This window comes from Tyto alba, unplaced genomic scaffold (genome assembly GCF_018691265.1).
Source record: "Tyto alba isolate M040663 unplaced genomic scaffold, T.alba_DEE_v4.0 Super-Scaffold_13, whole genome shotgun sequence".
In the NCBI taxonomy this organism is placed as follows: Eukaryota; Metazoa; Chordata; class Aves; order Strigiformes; family Tytonidae; genus Tyto; species Tyto alba.
Genome location: NW_024881275.1, coordinates 16,899,081 through 16,917,596, shown reverse-complemented (window position 1 = coordinate 16,917,596; position 18,516 = coordinate 16,899,081). Strand labels below are relative to the sequence as shown.

Below are 18,516 nucleotides of genomic sequence, written 5' to 3'. Positions count from 1 at the left end.
AGAACAAGAAAAACTGCAGAGGAGAAAAGGGGAGGCGGTTCTTGAATAAGCAAATCTTTCTGTTATAAAAATGCCTGGATAGCTCTTGAATCCTCTTGGATCTGCGTGCAGAGAGGAGACAGATGTTGCTGATGCTCTGCTGTATTAGCTGTTGGTCCAAAATTTGTGCCTGGACCTGATTAAACTAAAGTCCTCCTCTTATATCTTCTCCAAAGTATTCCATCTATGGTAATGTGAATGCACTAGATAAATTAGTACAAAGAAGAAAAATCTTCCCCATTTTGACATTTCTGGACTAGGAATAATTACCTACAGGAAAAACTTCAGACCAAGGTCCTTATTCTAAGACTGAGGTCCCATATCTTCCATCCCCCCACTGGGGTTACTTGTAAGTGAGAGCAAACACAAGTCTGAAAAAAGGGAGAAATTTAATGACTTTGTTTTGGGAACTTTGGTTGGAAAAATAAAACAGAAAGGAGTTCTTTTGTTAGCAAAGGCTGCGGCTTCTTTTGTGAGCGGCTTCCATGTGGTCGTTGGTTGCACATGAGTAAGTGATTATCCTGTTTCAAGTAACATCCAGGAAACTCTGAAAAAGCACCAGACATAATGACATTGCAATGTCTTAACAAATCAAATTTCTAACCCCTGCTGTCAGAGTTACAGTATTGCTGGGACTACAATACAAAATAAGGGCAGAGCTATACAGATCCCCCCTTTAGGGGAAATAAGTAACTTCTGCTAATGTTTAACTGTGGGCTGCTGTTGCACCAACAGCTCAGGGCGGAGACTGCTCCAGCATTTCAGCAACCCCTGCTCCACTAACATGAGATGGCATGATAGTCGGAAACCCACCCAGAAACCACAGTGATATCAGCAAGAACAACACTAGAAACATGGTGTGGCCAAGGATCCCAGACCTCCAGAGAAAACAACGCCTAGCAGAAGCAAAACACAAGAACAAGCTGAAAGATAGCAGACTGCCAAAAAAATCCCATTTTGACTTAAAAAGGAACAGGCTGTGTCGCAAGATCCACCCTAACCTTTGCCTTTCCAGCATGCCAGGAGAGGTGGCCCCAAGAGGAAGCAGAAGGGACGGTACTGCTGGCACCCTGCACATCTCTCATGGCTGCCCCATCCAGGCAATGAATTATTTAGGCCATGGCAGCAAGCTGTATAGTGTTCACTCCAGTGCCAACACACAGCAAAACAACTTGCCTGCCATCTTCTGCCAGCACGCCTGCTCACTTCAGTCTCCCTGATGAAACACTTGGGTTTCTGCCGGTCTGACAACCTGCGACCTCGGCAGGGCTGTGGAGGGTTGCAAACAAATATTTCTTGCACTTTGACAGCGTCATCACCCATTTCTCCCTAATACAATGCATTGTCTTGAAGAGCTTTTTGGACGCACAGAAACACGAGAGTCTCTGACACCCCTCCACTGGGCTGGCTATGGTCCTCATTATACAGCCCCATAAGAAGTCTGCATTATTCACAGTGAGAATTACTTTTGGCCCGTGTTCAAGCTCATGTTCACCGTTACCTCCAAGTTCTATCCAGCAGCTCCACCAGTCACTTCCCAGCCTGGACTGATGCTCAGGGTTATCCCTTGCTCACCCTGGTGTACCAGGTATCACTGGCACTCCTAATTGCTGGGCTTTGTGAGCATCCTGGTAGTCCACTCTTTGCATTTAGAGAGGTCTCTCTGGACTGAGGATCTGCCTTTCACTGTGTCAGCCACTCCTTCATTATGATTATTCCCAGCACTGTAAAAAAAAAAAAAAAAAGAGAAAGTATACATGTACATATATATATGTGTGTATGTGTGTGTATACATAAAAATTTCCAGTTTTCTAGAACTTCATCTTTTGTCTGCAGACATGTGTTGCTGCACTTCTGTTTTTTGATGTTCCCTGGCAAAGGAAGACTTTTATTAAAAGCAATAAAAATAGAAATACCCAATCTACAAAAGAGGAAAACAATGGGAGCTGGAGTTTTCTTCAGGGTCTTACCTGTAGACCCCTTGTGATGCTTACAGTCATTTCCCTGACTAGTCAAACTTTGAATAGCTGGGTTTGTCCTGAGACGTGATGCTGTTGGCAATTTATGTAAGCAGCTGAAAAGCAACAAGGTTAATTATTTGTGAAATTGTTACCATAATAATCTTCCAACATTTGCTATCACAATCCCTGAAGCCAGCCTGTAACTGAGAAATGGCATCACTGAATGTATCCCAGGTGGGTTTGTCTGGTTTTGTTTTGTTTTGTTTTCATGTTCTTCACATGAGGCATGTTTTCTTATCCAGGTCTTTTTGTTGCATTTATAGAGGCGCTAGTAAAAACACAGCAAACTGATGCCTGAAGCTTAAACATGCCTTGAAAGAAATTATACTCCCATCCCAGGGAAGCGCAGCCACCACAGGCATTTGTTGTAACACTTTCCTTGGTTCAGTCATGTGAATGAGAGTGCAGCACTGCCATGCGCCTTGGTTGTGGAGAAGCCTTCCTCAGTTCCTGGGTGCTCCCTTATGGTGCTATTTGTGAGAGGAATGTCAGGATGGAGATGGGCCAAGCCCAACTCCCCACATTCCCCATGGCCACCTGGGGCTGGGAGGGAGGGGAGGTTCCCTTTCACACATGTATCACTGCAGAGGTACAAAACTCTTCATGGAATATCATCAACGAGTCACTGGGACCATCCATGGATCCTCTGCTGAGTCCACGGCCTCTGTGTTGGCGTGGTGCTATGACCTGGCCAACAAGTCCAAAAGGCCCAAGGTGGTCAAGGGTCTGACACTGGGTGGCAACCTACCCTTTTGTTATAAGCCAGGAGAAAGCTCTCCTGGGGCAGCAGTTAAAGGAAGAAGGCTCTGTACAGCCTTCTGACCACAACAGCGCTTGAGCTATGGCAAATTTGTTCTCAACAAATTATTGTTTAGAGAAATAAGAATGAAATCCAAGCAAACCTGCAATGACAGAAGAATTATGGGAAAATTCAGGTTGGGAGGGACCTCTGGAGGTGCCCAGCTCCAAAACCCTCTTCACAGCCCGGACAGCTTCAAGGGCTTCTACAGCCAAACTGGGAAACATTGAAGGTCTCCAGTAGGTCTTGTTTCCTTGTAGTGCGAACATCAGACCCACAACCAGAACTCATTGCATGGTGTGCCTCCACAGACACCCTCAGCATAGGCAGGTACTGTGGGTATGTTCATTGCCACTGTTACGAGCATAGGAATCCACCACACAAGCTACCACAGCTTGGATGGTCAGGAGGACAGGGCACCAGGGAGGGAGGAGGTCTCCACCCTTGGGGGGTTTCCTAGACACTGCTGCACAAAGCCACAGCTGTCCTGGCCTTGTGCCGAGGAGAGAGCTGCCGTGTGCCAGGTTTGGAGACCTTCAGAGAGCCCTGCTGGCTCCTGTGCTGCTGGGTTCTGTGTGACCCTGTCCCCCTGCCGTGCTGTGCACAGAGAGGTGAGAGCACAAGGAGGTGTGTGCCCACTGTACTGCCTGAGGTGCATCAGGAGCTGCCACGGGTTTCACCTCCACTACCCTAGGGCTATCTCTAGCCCGTGCCACCTCTGAGCTGAGCTGCTAGAGCACGTTTAGCCCTGGTCTTAATCGGGGGGATGACCTGAAGACTCCCAGGGGCCCCACCACTAGCACTGCTGGGGGTCCAAAACCATTCTGGAGAGGCAAGTTAGTCATAAACAGCAGTGGCTGGAGGTGCTTGACTAAGTTACTCAGTGAAGTGCAAAACATGGTCTGTGGTAGACAACTGAAATTAAATTTCTAAGCAATGCCTACAGCTTCTCATGTTGCAACAAATGAAAGAAAATTCTGCTTGGGTGCAAATACCTACTAAATCTGCCTTTCTTAGGAGACATGGGTTCAAGCTGGCCCACCTTGGCAGCTGTGGCATTCCTGTCTTGGCTTAGAGGTTATTCTGCAGGCAAAGAAGACAACTCAGAGATGGCTTTGCTTTTTCTGAATGTCAAGGACCTGGCTTTCTCCCTTTGCCAGGAGGAGCTGGACTTTGCCCCTACTCAGCTTGGGGTCCTGGCTATAAAAACAGTATGAGGAGGGTCCCAGCAGATATTCCCAAGACTCTCAAACTTTGACTTCAGCCTCTGTGATGTGTGTGCTCCTCAGTGACAGGGACAGGATTCTTGGGCATCTCATCCAGCCACCCTGCTGCATGCTGATATTGCAGGTATTAATTCAAATAACCAAACAAACAAACAAAACAAACCCAAACAAATAAGCCAAACAAACAAAACACACCACTTTTAATTGGAGGATTCTGCTTGTCTCCAGAGTGTGCCTTGTCCACGCTGAGGTTCGCTATGGTCAGGCTACACACAGAGCTGCAAGAGGACACCAGCTCCTTCACTGCCACACCCCCCCCCCCCCCCCCCAAGCCAGGCAGCAGTACAGCAGCTGGAGAGTGTCTCTGTCCTGGTGGCAATTCCTCCCGTCAGCCCAGCCCTCCCTTACCAGCCTGGGAAAAAGCTGGGTGGGTTTTCCCCCCGCCCAGGTTCTCACACATGTGTGTGAGAGGAGTTGTGGTTGTCCTGCACCCACCTAACTTGAAAGAAAGCACCTTTCTCCATCGGTATGCTGCTTCTTCAAAGGGACGGCAGCTGGTCCCCTGGACTGCACCCCCCAAGAGACACCCACAGGTGGAGACACGGCCAAAAAAAGGGCAGGCAGCTCGGACATTTTGAGGCACCAAAACTGGTTTTGATTGGTGTGTCGGGGAGGAAAGGCCTGAAGAGATTGCTCTTGCTTGTGCCTGAAATCCCAGCCACCTGGATGCTTTCCTGCCATGCCGCGCAGGAAAGTGCGGTGTCCCATCAAACCCCAGCCCCCCGAGTCTGCAACCTGGGCGCAGATGAGCCTCCCTGTGCTGTCAGATGGTTTGTTTTGCTCTGGAGCCAAGCCTTAGTCACCAGCAAAGGCGTTTCACACTGGTGACAGAGCAGCCAAACCACTGTTCCCGGAAAAGCAGACCGAGCGTCTTCCTGGTGCTGACAATTCCCAGGAAAAGACTTGGACTGGGGCTAGCCCTGAAGAAAGGCTGTCACCTGCCAAGCCACAAACACCATTCCCTGTCCCTTTCTTATTCCAACCACTCATGTTATCGTGTCTCGCCTCATTTGTAAAAGGGTCTAAGAGCCCAGCCCAAGATTATGTCTTGGAAATATAACACAGCCTGCAAGTTAAATATACTCAATCCTAATTAACGTCACCAGGAAGTGCCAGTATTCATGATTAGTCTCCAGTTACACAGAAATTATTCTTCTCACAGTTCTCCCCTGCCTGCAGTCCTTAAAAATGAAAGGCCAATGTCTTGAATCAATTTTTGCCTGTGAATAACAGCCCTTTCAGCATAATTTCTAATTTCACTTCTAACCTCGAAGCAGTTTTGACATGAGTCACACATTAAAATCACTCTAAATGGCAACAAGATCCACCTTCAGAAATAAATCTGTAACATGGTCTCCCCCTCCAAGATGATAAAGCCTAAGTACACCATACTGTGTTTTGCTTTCAGGAGGCCTCTGCTCCTTATGCACCCAAATAAATGCATGGCTGTCCTCATATCACAAGTAATTCAGGGCTTCAAAAATCATGCAAACAAAAAGCACAGCAGGCATCTCCATGAAGAGAGCACAGGGGTGCCTGCAGCTCTATTGGTTTAATGCACCCCTGTGCTCCTGTACCAGTATATAGTTGTAGGCATGGCTTCTGCAGATGCTCCACACTAATTGCATGCAGAAATATTACAGGGATGGATCCTGAAAACTGTTCTCCATGGGAACTCCAGCAACTGCCTGGACATCTGCAAGTTGTGCTTGATCTCCCCATGCCCCTCAGCTGCTGCTCCTCACTGCAAATAGCAGAAAACTTCCCTGCACAACCGGGTGTTAGCGTTACCTTCCTTGGCCTCCTCCTTCCAGCATCCTACTTTCCTAACTAGCCTTCGCTTAGCCACTCCTCGCAGCCTGCAGAAGGTGTCAGTGCTTCCAGGATGCCCAAGCCAGAGGTCAGAGGGCTGAGATGAAGTAAGAGGGCAGTCTGAGAATAGGTCCTTTACAAGCTGCTGTAGACCCCTTCAGAGCCTCAGGCACACATGAGAAGCACTAGGCAAGCCAGACTCCTCATCACCAGCTGTTCACCCAAACCAGAGCTCAGGCCCCACGGCAGCCAGATTTGGTCCTTGTCCCCACAGCAGTGAGGTAGGCTTGGTCCAAAAGAGGATGTGAAACCTCCAGTTCAAGGGCTGCAGGTGGCCTGACACTGAATGTAGGTGCAGGAAATCTCTGACCACACTTAGGCTGTCCTTTCACCTCTCAAAAGGAGAAGTAAGAGTGGCTCAAGCTCTAACCACACTCCATTCAAGTCATCTTTTGCGGCAGGGCCACCTTCCAGGGAAACGGTGGTTCCCACAGCTCACCCAGGTGTCTGGCCAAGAGAGAAAGAAACGCTGAGCAGCTCTCAGGACCCTTGCTGGCCCCCCTACACACCATGTCTGGTGGAAAGGTGGGTTTCAACCCATCCCAAGAAAAGATAAGAAAAATCCCATAGCTAATTGTCATAGTTTAAACCCAACCGGCAGCCAAACACCACACAACCGCTCACTCACCCTTCCCTGCCTGGGGGTGGAAGAGAGAATTGGAGGGGTGAAGGGAGACTCAGAGATGGAGATAAAAAGTTTAATAATTGAAATAAAATAAAACAATAAGTACAAATGGGTAATGCACAATGCGATTGCTCATCACTCACTGACTGATATCCAGCCTGTTCCCAGCTAGAAATTCCAAAAACCAAGATCCTGCAACTTCAATCCTGGAAGAGAGATCCCCCTACTTTCCACCCATTGTGACCTCAGTGGGCTGGAGGAATGTGCCAGAAGCAACCTCGAGAATTTCAGCACAGGAGAGGTGATCCTTCCTCACCACTTAGTGCTGTTAAAGACTCATCTCTATACCACATCCAGTTAGAGGCTACCCAGTACAAGGAAGAAACTGACAAACTGGAGACAGTCCAGCAATGGCCACCAAGGTGATGAGGCTACAGCACAGGGTGTATGAAGGGATGCTGAGGGAACTGGACTTCCCCAGCCTGGAGAAGAGACAAATGGGGGGTTCTCATGGAGGTTATACACTGCCTGAATGGTGGTTATGGACAAAATGGAGCCAGACTCTTCTCAGAGGCTGACAAGGACAGGACATGGGGCAATGGCTATATGCTGCGGGTGTTGTCCCTCAAGCAGGGTTCAGTACCTGGTATGCAATAAGTCGATCTCACACACGGAGCTGAGGTATTTATTTATTACATGTTTGCACAAAAATGGCTGCTAGGTGATACTGCCACAAAACTAGCACACCACACAAAAGAACTTCAATGTATTTATCCTATTACATAATTAGAAAAACTCATCTAAATTTACATTCATTGGTTACTATTTATACTTTTTTTCTAGTGTTGGTTAGTTATATTTAAATTATCCTTGCTAGCCCTGCTATGCAAATTTGCACTCATGCTCCTTACAGGCATGTGGGGGGCAAGTCTTTTTGGTCTTGAATTGAGTTGGTGGTTGTGATCTCCCCCTGCTGCCTTTAGCTACCATTGATTTTTGTTGACTTCATACTTCTCAGGCAATTATGCAGTCTTCTGTGCCTTTTGGGGCAGGATGCTCCTTTCTTGTCAGTATTTTAACTGTTCTTCAAAGGTATAGTCATTATTAAGGCCTGCATTGTTTATACAAAGTATCAGGCTTACAGGGTAGAGCTAATGGCTTAACTGTCCTCCTTACAAGACTGGTACAGTACATTCTATCCTAAATTAAAGCATTAACCAAACATGGTTTTATATAGTCTACACACATGTGGTGGCATGCTCCCCCTCAGCCTGCCCGCTCAAGTGATAACCAGCAGTGGCAGTGTAATGGATGTGTCTGGGTGTGATGGCTGCATCCACCAAAGTGGGTTTGGGGGAGACAGGTAACACCACAGTAGCCAGGAGCTAATTTGAGCAATGCGCCCACCTAGCCACGGTGCTGGTCAATGTCTGACTCCAGCCAACTCTGGAAGAAGTTAACACCTGGAGTTGGTATGTAAATAGAAGCCAGTTATCTTAGTCCATAAACAGCGCACAGCCCAAGGCCCGCTGAGCTCTCCTGCCCAGCAGCAGGCTGCACGCCAGGCTCTTCCCCTAAGCAGCAATACCTTCAGGTGTGGAGAGACCTTGTCGCAACAGATTCGTGGTAAGTGCTTAATAGCATGCTAAACTTTGAAATCCTAACTCTGAAATCACTTTTAGGAGTGAAGTGCATCACTCCATTGACAATAAATTGGCATAGTCAGCAGGATGGCAAGCAGTGTCACCAATTATGTATGGAGGCATGGAGTGAATCAGAGGCCCAACTTCTCAGAAGAAATGGGCTTGTGACAACTAGCATAAGTAGGAAGTCTTTGAACACCTCTTAAAGGCAATTAGAGACCAAAAAAAGGATGGACAAGGGAAAGGAGTTATCTGCAAGATGCTAGGTAACTGTTTAGAAGCTGCATATCAAGAAAGGGACAATAGACAAAGGAAGTAGCAGGATCCAGAGAAGAAAATAGAGGGTGGGAAGGCAACTGAGTTATTGTTGTCCTTAAAAATTGAACAACTACAAAAACAATTGCATAAAGAGAAGAAAACACAAAAGTTGAGAGAAAAAGATGAAATTATGCTTATGCAGGCTCCCTGTCCCACTAACACCATTCAGATTAGGAAACTAACTATCCCCTTAAGATTGAGGGATGGAGACATCTGGGGTGATCCTGATAGTGAGCCAGAAGAAAACGACCCTTTGTTCACAAATCCTCCCAAATATGAAGCCAGATCCATTGTTAAAACAGAAACAACTCTGGCACCTCGGGGTGGTCATCCACAATATACTATATGAACCACTTCCTGGGATCCATTGTAATTGACAAATTTGCAAGACAGGTATAGCAGAAAACCAGGTGAAACTGAAACTGAGTATTTGTGGCAAGTATGACTAAGTGGTGGTGACTGAATAATATTGAGTGAGGACAAAGCAAACGGCTATTAGGGTCCGGAAGTTTTCTTAAATTTAGGACCCAACCCGACCAGTACACCCCACTATCACCCACTGAGTAGTTCACTGGGCTGGAGAAACAGCCATCATGGAGCGAGGGGAACCTGCGATAATCCCCATTAAATTTCTAAGCAAGTTCTCTACAGCCACCTGCGTACAAGCCATGTAGGTAACTGGGACCCCATGATGTCCCGCGATCTGCTACAGTAAATTTCGAAACGTTAAAACCCCTAATTAGAGGGGCCCCGGCAATTGTTAAACCCTATCTAGCTGCAAACCTGGGTGAGACAAAAAGAGATACGGAGTATAATAAAACCCAGGGCAATACTGCTCCTAAACAGCTCCCTAAATGGGCGGAATTAATGCACGGCATTGTTAAATACAGCTGTGAAATGGGCTGGGACGATGCACTCGCTGAAAAACAAAACCTGAAGCCCCGGGGAGGAGACCACAAAGTAAGATCCATCAAACAGGGAACAGAAACTAGATTGAAGGTAAACAAACTTAAAGATCTGCAAACCGCACCTGGAGAAGGGAGGAAGGGGTGGCGGAGGAATGCATTAGCCCCGGGCAGCCCACGGGCGTCGTCTCGAGTCCGACCGAAGCCTTCCAGAAACGTGATAACGGCGAAAGGAAGAAGCGTATTTCAGTTCATGCGGTGCCAGTCCCTAGGAAGGGGGACAACACCCACCTCCCCCTGAGGGAGGAACTGCAGGGCGTGAAGTCAAAAAACCAGTCGTGTCCGGAAGGCGGTTGGACCTGCCTGTTCGGGAAGTGGAGGCTTATCAGTGGGTCGGTGATGACGGCCCACCCATTTTAGTTACCGTTGGTCCTCAGGGACAATTGGTGACGTTTTTAATAGATACGGGGGGGGGGGCGCAGATTTCGATACTAACACAAAAAGATGCCGAGGAGCCGGGCATGCGATCCGGGCGGCAAAGGGTGTGAGCGGGGCGACTGCCCGGGTCAGCGGGTGGCTCCGGCGCCGGGGGCGCACGGCGGGTGCTGCCGGTGCAGTTAAAGACCACCAGGAAAATATTGCAGTTTTCGGTGTTCTGAACGGCCAGACCGGGCGCTGCCGAGGGGACACAGGCCCCAGACCCGGCAGGGAGCGCGGTACTCCGCGCAAGCCCGGAGTCAAAAATGACCACCGTGCCGCAGCACCCGATCTCTGCCGGCGGCACGAAATGGGACTTCTGGAGTCACAGCCGATTTGGAGAAAGGGCAAACGGGTCTCCAGAACTCCCTCCCCGCACCACGCACCGGGTCACCGGCGCCCGGGAGTCGGCACGGCCCCGGTACCGACCACAGCCAACCCAACAGTTACTTTGCAAAGCAGCTGCACGCCCACGGGTGGCGGCGCGAAACGTAAAAGCTGTGATCTTTACGAGCTCCCCTAAAGGAGGAGGATAAAGAGAAGTTCGCTTTCGCTTGTGTGTGTGTGGGGGAATACACTATACCTTTAACGTACTCCCACAGGGGTCTAAACATGCACCCACAATTGGTCACGCCGCATTTGCTGAACTTCTTCGAACTGTCTCCCCCAAGATGTGAAACTGTAGCAATGCTTTAGATGGTATTCTGGCTGGGGGAATTTACCCAAAGAGTGTGGGGGAAGCTGCAGCAGTGGCGTGGCAGCCACGAAATAAAGCAGAAATTGAGATTCCACCTGGAAAATATTAGGGACCTAGTAAAAAAGTAAAATTTTTAGGTACTTGGTGGATATCAGGCAGTGCAGTGATTCCTCCATATACCTTAGGAAAAATCGAAGAGCTGAAAATGCCCCAATCAAAGGAGGACTTACAACAATTAATGGGAGCTTTAGGATACTGGAGGAAGCATGTATCTGGATTTTCTATTATTTCCCATCCATTATACTCAGTCTTATGGAAAAGAAAATCCTGGGAGTGAAAACTAGAACATAAAGAGGTGTTCAAAACCCTTGACTGAAGAATTAATAACATACCAGTCACTGGGACTACTACACCCCTGCAATCCTATTACAGCTGAGTGGGGTTTTGCCGAACACTGCTTAATGTAACCTGTTCCAGACTGGCCCCAATGGGCCAAAAAGACCTTTATTTTTTAGCTCAACAGCATTTAAAGAAACAGAGCAACAATAATCTGAATGGGAAAAAGGACTTTTATCTTTAGCCCAAGCAGTTAAACAAGTTGAGAAAATACATCAGGGACAACTTGTACAAACTAGAAAACCATTTGATTTAATAGAAGCAACCCTAAAGGTGACCCTTCCCCCAGAGGAGTTCTACAAAACCCCACTATCAGAAAATTACATATCTACCTAACTGGAGTTGGCCTTAGCTAAACCTAACAGCTGACTTGCCCAGGAAGCCACAGATAACAGTGATGCAAAGCACAGAATTAGTGCATGACGGATTTTTCCTTATTTTCCTTATTTTTAATGGGGTAACCTGTTCACACTCTCCCCTCCAAAACAAGGCTCCACTTTCTCTTACAGCACCCCGGAGGATGGCAAACGGAGATGCTGTGTTCATTTTACTATAAACTGAGCACAATACATGATTTAAACAAATTAGAAGACCCATTGCAGTCTTCTCTATTAGTATTGGGAACTAAGTAATGGCTCTTATCTGATACAGTGCCACAGTGGGAAAGAATTAATGAAAGGGACCACCAATTGACTGTGGATGTACACTTACTTTGCAGCACAAAATAATGTTCCTCTAGCCTCTAGTTGTATCCAAGCTCAACTGTGGATGAAATCTATGTAGCAGCAATTATAAGAGAAGGTGAAGATGGCACCTTACCCACTGAAATTCAAAAGGTAATTTGGGATATTGCAACTAAATTTGAAAAAGAATTCCAATCCCAGTGGTATTTAGTGAATTTTACTTATGACCCTATCAACAATAAGGCCACAGCTTTTGTCTTATCAATATGCAATGCTTCAGTATATACCATATCCCTAATCATTGCACTAGTATTAAATCACAATGGAGATATACTCTATCCATTAGACTACAGATTATGGGCCCAATGAAACAGAAACAAATGACAAACTGTTGATGTTAATGCATGCGTTGTATGGGAACAACAAGAATTTTTTTTGTGAGAGTAACACCATCAAAGCCCAAGACAATTGTCCCGACACTGAATGAAATGTCTGACATTTGAAATACATCCAGATGAAACCCCTGAAACTACTTGCATACACTGGGCAAGGATGTGTTTGTATGAGAACCCTTTGCGGTTTTATACTCATCGATACTGTTATTGTAGAGACAAGCAATCACTCAAATATTTCTGTTTGCAACCTTACTAAAATTATGGGATGTAACTTTATTTATTCAGCTGATGCTATGTCTTACCAGTTGTTACAATGTAATCATATACTGAGTCAAGATTTATTGCCTCCCCCCACGGGAATGAATCTTACATTAATGAAGAAGCTACTACAACTGGATGACCTATGCCAACTGCTAGAACACATCCAAAACAATGGACACAAAACTCTAATCACTCTTCAACATGATATAACAGATATACACCATGTCTTGGAAAGAGTAAAGAAGGATGGAAAACACAACTGGTGGGAAAATCTTCTTGGATGGATCACCAACAGCAACAGAGTTTTTAATTTCATGCTTCACCCAGTTGTAATTTTACTAACTCTAATGTGTCTATTGCTTATAATTATATTGCATACAAAGGTTTGGTGCATGATAAAACAAATAACCCAGCTAAAACCACCCAAAACATACAGGTTAATATATAGCAAATAGCAGTGCTTCACCATCTACTTACTGTGGATCTGTAAGCGCATAAACTATTGATATACTATTTATGGCACAGGGACAGGAGGTGACCATACCACTACACTCTGAGGGTAAGGTGAATTAACTATAGTCATGGGGTGGAGTGTAGCAGCGTGCTCTCCCCACCTGCCCGCTCAAGTGATAACCAGCAGTGGCAGTGTAATGGATGTGTCTGGGTGTGATGGCTGCATCCACCAAAGTGGGTTTGGGGGAGACAGGTAACACCACAGTAGCCAAGAGCTAATTTGAGCAATGCGCCCACCTAGCCACGGTGCTGGTCAGTGTCTGACTCCAGCCAACTCTGGAAGAAGTTAACACCTGGAGTTGGTATGTAAATAGAAGCCAGTTATCTTAGTCCATAAACAGCGCACAGCCCAGGGCCCGCTGAGCTCTCCTGCCCAGCAGCAGGCTGCACGCCAGGCCCTTCCTCTAAGCAGCAATACCTTCAGGTGTGGAGAGACCTTGTCGCAACAGATTCGTGGTAAGTGCTTAATAGCATGCTAAACTTTGAAATCCTAAATAAGTGATATAGAGGATTGACTGTGCACATATAAACCTCTAGACATAAACCACTGACCAAGTAAGTCTGGGACTAAGTCTGGATTCAGATGCCTGTAAAGTCTCCTCTGAGAAGGAGTTTAGAAAGTAAGGTGTCCTCTCTGAAGCTCATGACTCAACGGGAGGGCCTCCCTGACAGTTATGTCTGACTTTGTCCTCTATGCAGTAAACAGCAAGTATACCTTGACATCAAATCTTGGTAAACTGCCTTTGCATTCAACTATCAAACTTTATTAACTCACTGCTTTGTATCAATAAACATGTTGCTACTTCTCTCTGATGAGTGAAGTGTGTCACTCCATCTGCGACAGCAGGATGGGACATTCCAGCTGGGCATGAAAAAATTCCTCCATGTGAGGGTGGTGCATCTCAGAGACCAGATCTCCATCCCTGGAGGTGCAACCTGATCTAGCTACAGACCTTCAGAGATGCCCTCCCAACAAGACCTTCTGGCGATTCTGCATTATGGTGGGAAGATGGGAATATCACTGCTCTCCTTTGAGGCCTTTGGCTACCCCCTGATCTGAAACATTTCTACTGCCCAGGACAGATCTGGGACACTCTGTGCCTCTCCCTCATCACGCCTGGGCTGCTTTCCTCCTTGTGCAGCGTTAATGCGAGAGGGTGGATGTTTGATGTGGTTTCTCCATGGCCTGGCAAAGGCTGGAAGCTGTTTGTCCCAGCAGGCTTGCCTGCAAGAAAGGTCTGAAAACCCATAGCTGAGCTGGATCTGGCACCATTGTTCTGCGTAGTGCTGTGCACCTTCCAACCAGCCCAGAAAATAACACAGCTGCTGCAACTCAGAGCCCCCTGATATGCTTTTGGAGATCTTCCCTGCTATTTCTTCAAGGAGCATTTCTGTCTGTGCATCCACAGTTTTACTGATGCAGAGCAGAGACTGAGCAGCCAGAGGAATGAGACAAGGGAGGAAAATGACTGCAGGCATGTATTAAAGTATTCAGCTTGTGCAGCTGAAAGAGATTTCTGCCAAACGATTTTATAAGGAATGAGGCATTTTACAGGAAAAGCAGGGCCTCTCCTCTCATTTCCTTTCCCCTCTTCTCTATGAACTTCAAAGAAAAGAGGGGTCAAAACAGAGGCCAGGCAACTGGAACTGAGTTCCTGAGCCCTCAACCCTAATTAGTCCAAGATACATTTCATTGGATATCTCTTAGAGACAGGCCTAAATTACCAATCCTCCCCACCGTGCTGTCAAGGGTTGGACAAAGCCAGAACGTCGTCTGAAGTTCACAGGGCCCCAGGAGCACCAAAGCTCCTGTGGGGGGTCTTGGACCAAGCCCTGTCAGTGACAGGGCTCTCCCAGAACCCCAGGCTTTGTGTGACCACAACTAAAGCCTTCTCCCCAGGACAGGGATCGTCCCCACCTCAGTGGTGCCTTATCCCAGGGCTGTGTGTGAAGGAGTTGTGCCAACTAAAACCCTCCAGCGCTGTGTGGTTGTTGCCTCTTGCTGCATCAGCTGAGGCTACCAAAGAGCCTTCTTCCATTTGCAATTGACCTTTCAGCAGCCTTAGGCTGATGTTAAGCCCTGCTCCTGCCTCCCCTCGGCCAGGCGAGCCCAGACCAGCCCCTGCCAGCTCTGCCTGCAGGCCATGTGCTCCACACCCCTTCCCATCTTGTAGTTGTTTGCTAGCCCCTCTCCAGCTTCTCCACATCCTTCCCTGATGGATGCCCAGCAGAGAGGATAACAATGTCCCTCAATCTGCATCTCCTCATATGGCCCAGCACGCGGTTTGATTCGCCAGCAACGAGAAACAATGCTTGGTTTTGCACAGGTTTAAGGACTCTCTGGAACAGCATGCCAATTTCAAGTCAAAGTCACACATCTCTCCCTGCAAGATACAGCTTTTGGGGTGTGTTTCGGGTTTTGTTTTTCTTTTTTTTTTGACCCGTAAAAACTATTCTCAAGAACAGAGACAGAAATGACACAGGCTGTTTCCCTTACACAGCCTCTCTCAAGATACTCACCTCAGAAGGGTGCATCTTATTTTGAGACTACATCAAATATGCTTTGACAGAAGGACTCATTTCCGGCCTTGTGGTCTGAAAGCAGAGAAAATTAAAACTGCAGGTCACTAGAGTAATTTGGGGAGCAGAGAAAGGGCATCATTGTCACCGTAAGCTTATGTGGCTTTCTGGTGACATGGCACAGCTCTGGATCATAGGAAACTAAGTCTTGCAGCTTTCAAGGCAGCGGACAGTTGCACATGAAGCCAGACAGCTGTCTGGCAGGGACAGTGAAGTCCTCATGGGCGTAGAGCTACTCTAAGATGGGAGCTGTGATTCTGCACCCCAACCAGCATCCCCATCCTGCACCCTGGAGACTGCAGACAGGTGACCAGGTCAGTGTAAGGCACAGCTCACTCCTGGCTTGGTGCTCCAGCTCCTCTCCCAGGGAAACAAGAGAACAGGAGGGATGCAGGACGGGAGTGCAGAAAACTGACTACTTTTGAAATGGGAATGATCTGAAAATTATTTTATTAGCTTTTCTGCCAGGAAAAAAGGCAAAATTCTTCCCTTACAAATGTAGATTCCAATGCATTCGCGCAGTTCTCACTTAAAGAGTGGGTCTGGGACCAATAAGGACTGGGTTCAAGTCCATTTTACTGTAGATCATCTGGGCTGTCTAACTGCAGCAAGACAGTTTATCTCCCTTTGCATCCATTTCCCAGTGGTGCCAAAATATAAAATGGAAACCTTTCCTTCCCTTTTGTAATGCTCTGCCAGTGTTGGCATCCTGCGAGTGTTGGCTGGAAGGACCTCTGGAGGTCTCCAGACGCAGGTCTGCTGCCAGCACCAGATCAGGTTGTCTGTAGCTGTGTCTAGCCAGAAAGCCAAAGTCTGCTTCTCATGTGCTTGCGCAGCACTTGGTGCATCAGGACCCTTTTCTCTGATGAAGGTCACGGGAAGCTCTGACTCACTGCACAGGGAGATTTAGCGGGGGTGTGCACTTCCCCCTGCAGCTATTAGGGAAGGAAGGCCAGATGGGCTATACAGCACCAATATCCATCCAGTCTGTTAAGAGTGTTCCTGTGCCCGTTTCACCTTTCAGAAAAATGCAATTCTGAGGACTGTGATAGTTCAGGACCAGGTACCATGCCTGTTTGGCTTTTCCTGCTAGAGGCCAGTAACACAGGAGCGAGAACAGGCAGGAGAGCACCAGTTGAATTCACTGACAGACCAAGCCAGATTTCTGTGTGCTGCCAGCACAAAAATAGCTGCCATCTTCGGATTTTACGGTTTATCTTTGTTATAGTCTGGATCAGATTTGTTTTCAAAACAACCTTCAACAGACATAAATACACCTGTCAGTGAAAACAAATATGCCTAGAACGATAAACTGATACTTCCTGGCAGTAATCCCCACACCTCTGTAATAGTTTAAAAAAATGAGTTGGGATTACAGAAAGGAAACAACAGCACGCAAAACATTAGCTGTGTGCCTCACTCACTATTTTTTCAATTTATGCTATTGGATTACTTTCTTAAGCACGCTGGGGACAGAGACAGCGAAGAACAGATTTCATTGGCAAAAGCAGGCAGTTTCTCACACATGGCTCTATTTTCCACGGCTCATCCAGCAAATCGTATGCTAAGCCTAAAAAAACAGCAAGAGGGGCCGAGAACAGTGGATTTTACATCCCTGTGTGCTGGCTATCTAGCACTGGTATCAGGCACTTACTGGAAGCAGGTGGGAAGTTCCCCATGCCAGGCAGACTTGTGCAGCAAGATCCTCAGTGCTGCCCAGGGAGTGAGGAGCTCCCTTCCAAGCAAGGCCACCTAAGCCTACACACAGCCAGGAGGTACACAGTCAGCTTTACTCGTCTTCTAGCATTAACTGGGGCTTCAAGACTTTTGGCCTCAGTCAGAGTCCAAGCAGCACAGACAGGCTGCGACTGCCACTGCCACCTTTTGTGTCTTTAAAGGACATTTGTCTCCCATGTCCACCCTTACCACTGGAGGGCTCTGCCTGGTACAGCTACATTTTTCCTACTCCTAATCCATAATTAAAGCAGCCAAGACACACTATTAATTTCCCTACTACTTAAGTATTACTTTATGTGGTGTCATTCTTTCACACACGACCGCAGTCTTGAACTGCAGAGCTGACACTGGCTTAAGGTTGGCAAACAATTAAGATCCCTGGTTTGCACCTGCAAACCTGCATGTGCAAAGAAGCAGGTAGCCAAGGAACTGTTCCACATCCATGCCTGACCTGCAGTCCAACACGTCTGTGTGATGGCAGGGAATCTTCTGAAATCCTGATGAGTGAAGGACAGTGGCGGGACTGCAGGTCTCTGGGAAGCCAAGTAGAAAACCTGAGTGCGGTATTCCAACTGTAAAACACTCAAGGCTTATGCTGAAGGTGCAGACATTACTTCTTAGACAACTGTGAAAAGCCAACTTGCAGTGTAACTATGCAGGTTAACTAACAGTGCTCTTGCCTTGATGTTACACTTGCTGTCCTCACTGAAGCGACTGTTCTAAGTGCTGGTGTTTTGAGGGGCCGGAAAAAAAAAACCTCCAAGCTTTTTCAGTTCCCAGAACTGATAAGCAATCCTGAGGGAATATCTGACCCAATATTTCTGGTGCTTTTTTCCCCTCACTCGTTCTCCCTCTCAGCCTTCCTGCGCCAGGCCAGCACGCGACTGGGCTCACCGGTAATCCCACTTCCACGAAGCCTGCGTTCTGCTTGTGCTACGTCACAGGCCTTAAGCTCAACATTCGTTCCACCTTACCGACATGACGAGTAACAATGAGATCAGGGAAAGCTGCTGGGTCCTCCAGCACTGCCGAGGGCGGGCCTGAGGGCCCCGGACCACCCCCCACCCCGGGGGCACCGGCTGGGACCGGCTGAGCACCGGCTCGGCCCGGCCCGGCCCCGCTCCGCGCTGGGGCACCGGGCGCCCGCAGCCCCCACCAGGGGGCGCACCACCCACCCACCCACCCGCCGCCGCGGCGCAGGGCCGCCCCAGTGCGCATGCCCGCCGGCGGCGTATCCCCGCCCCTCCCCGCCACGTGACGCTCCCTGAG

The 18,516-nt window shown here is 47.7% G+C and overlaps 1 long non-coding RNA gene across 3 annotated transcripts; it reads right to left on the bottom strand.

Moving 5' to 3' along the window:
* Window positions 1-409: 409 nt before the first annotated feature.
* Window positions 410-18,392, bottom strand: LOC116963853. Of its 3 annotated transcripts, XR_004408425.2 has the most exons (5): window positions 18,222-18,392; window positions 17,699-17,780; window positions 15,451-15,525; window positions 1,541-1,763; window positions 410-586 (listed from the first exon to the last, which is right to left on the bottom strand). It is a non-coding gene; the product is annotated as an uncharacterized LOC116963853 (long non-coding RNA). The 3 variants fall into 3 exon arrangements; XR_004408423.2 differs by lacking the exon at window positions 18,222-18,392 and having other exon boundaries at window positions 17,699-18,208; XR_004408424.2 differs by lacking the exons at window positions 410-586; window positions 18,222-18,392 and adding an exon at window positions 1,221-1,308 and having other exon boundaries at window positions 17,699-18,208.
* Between the last annotated feature and the right edge of the window lie 124 nt (window positions 18,393-18,516).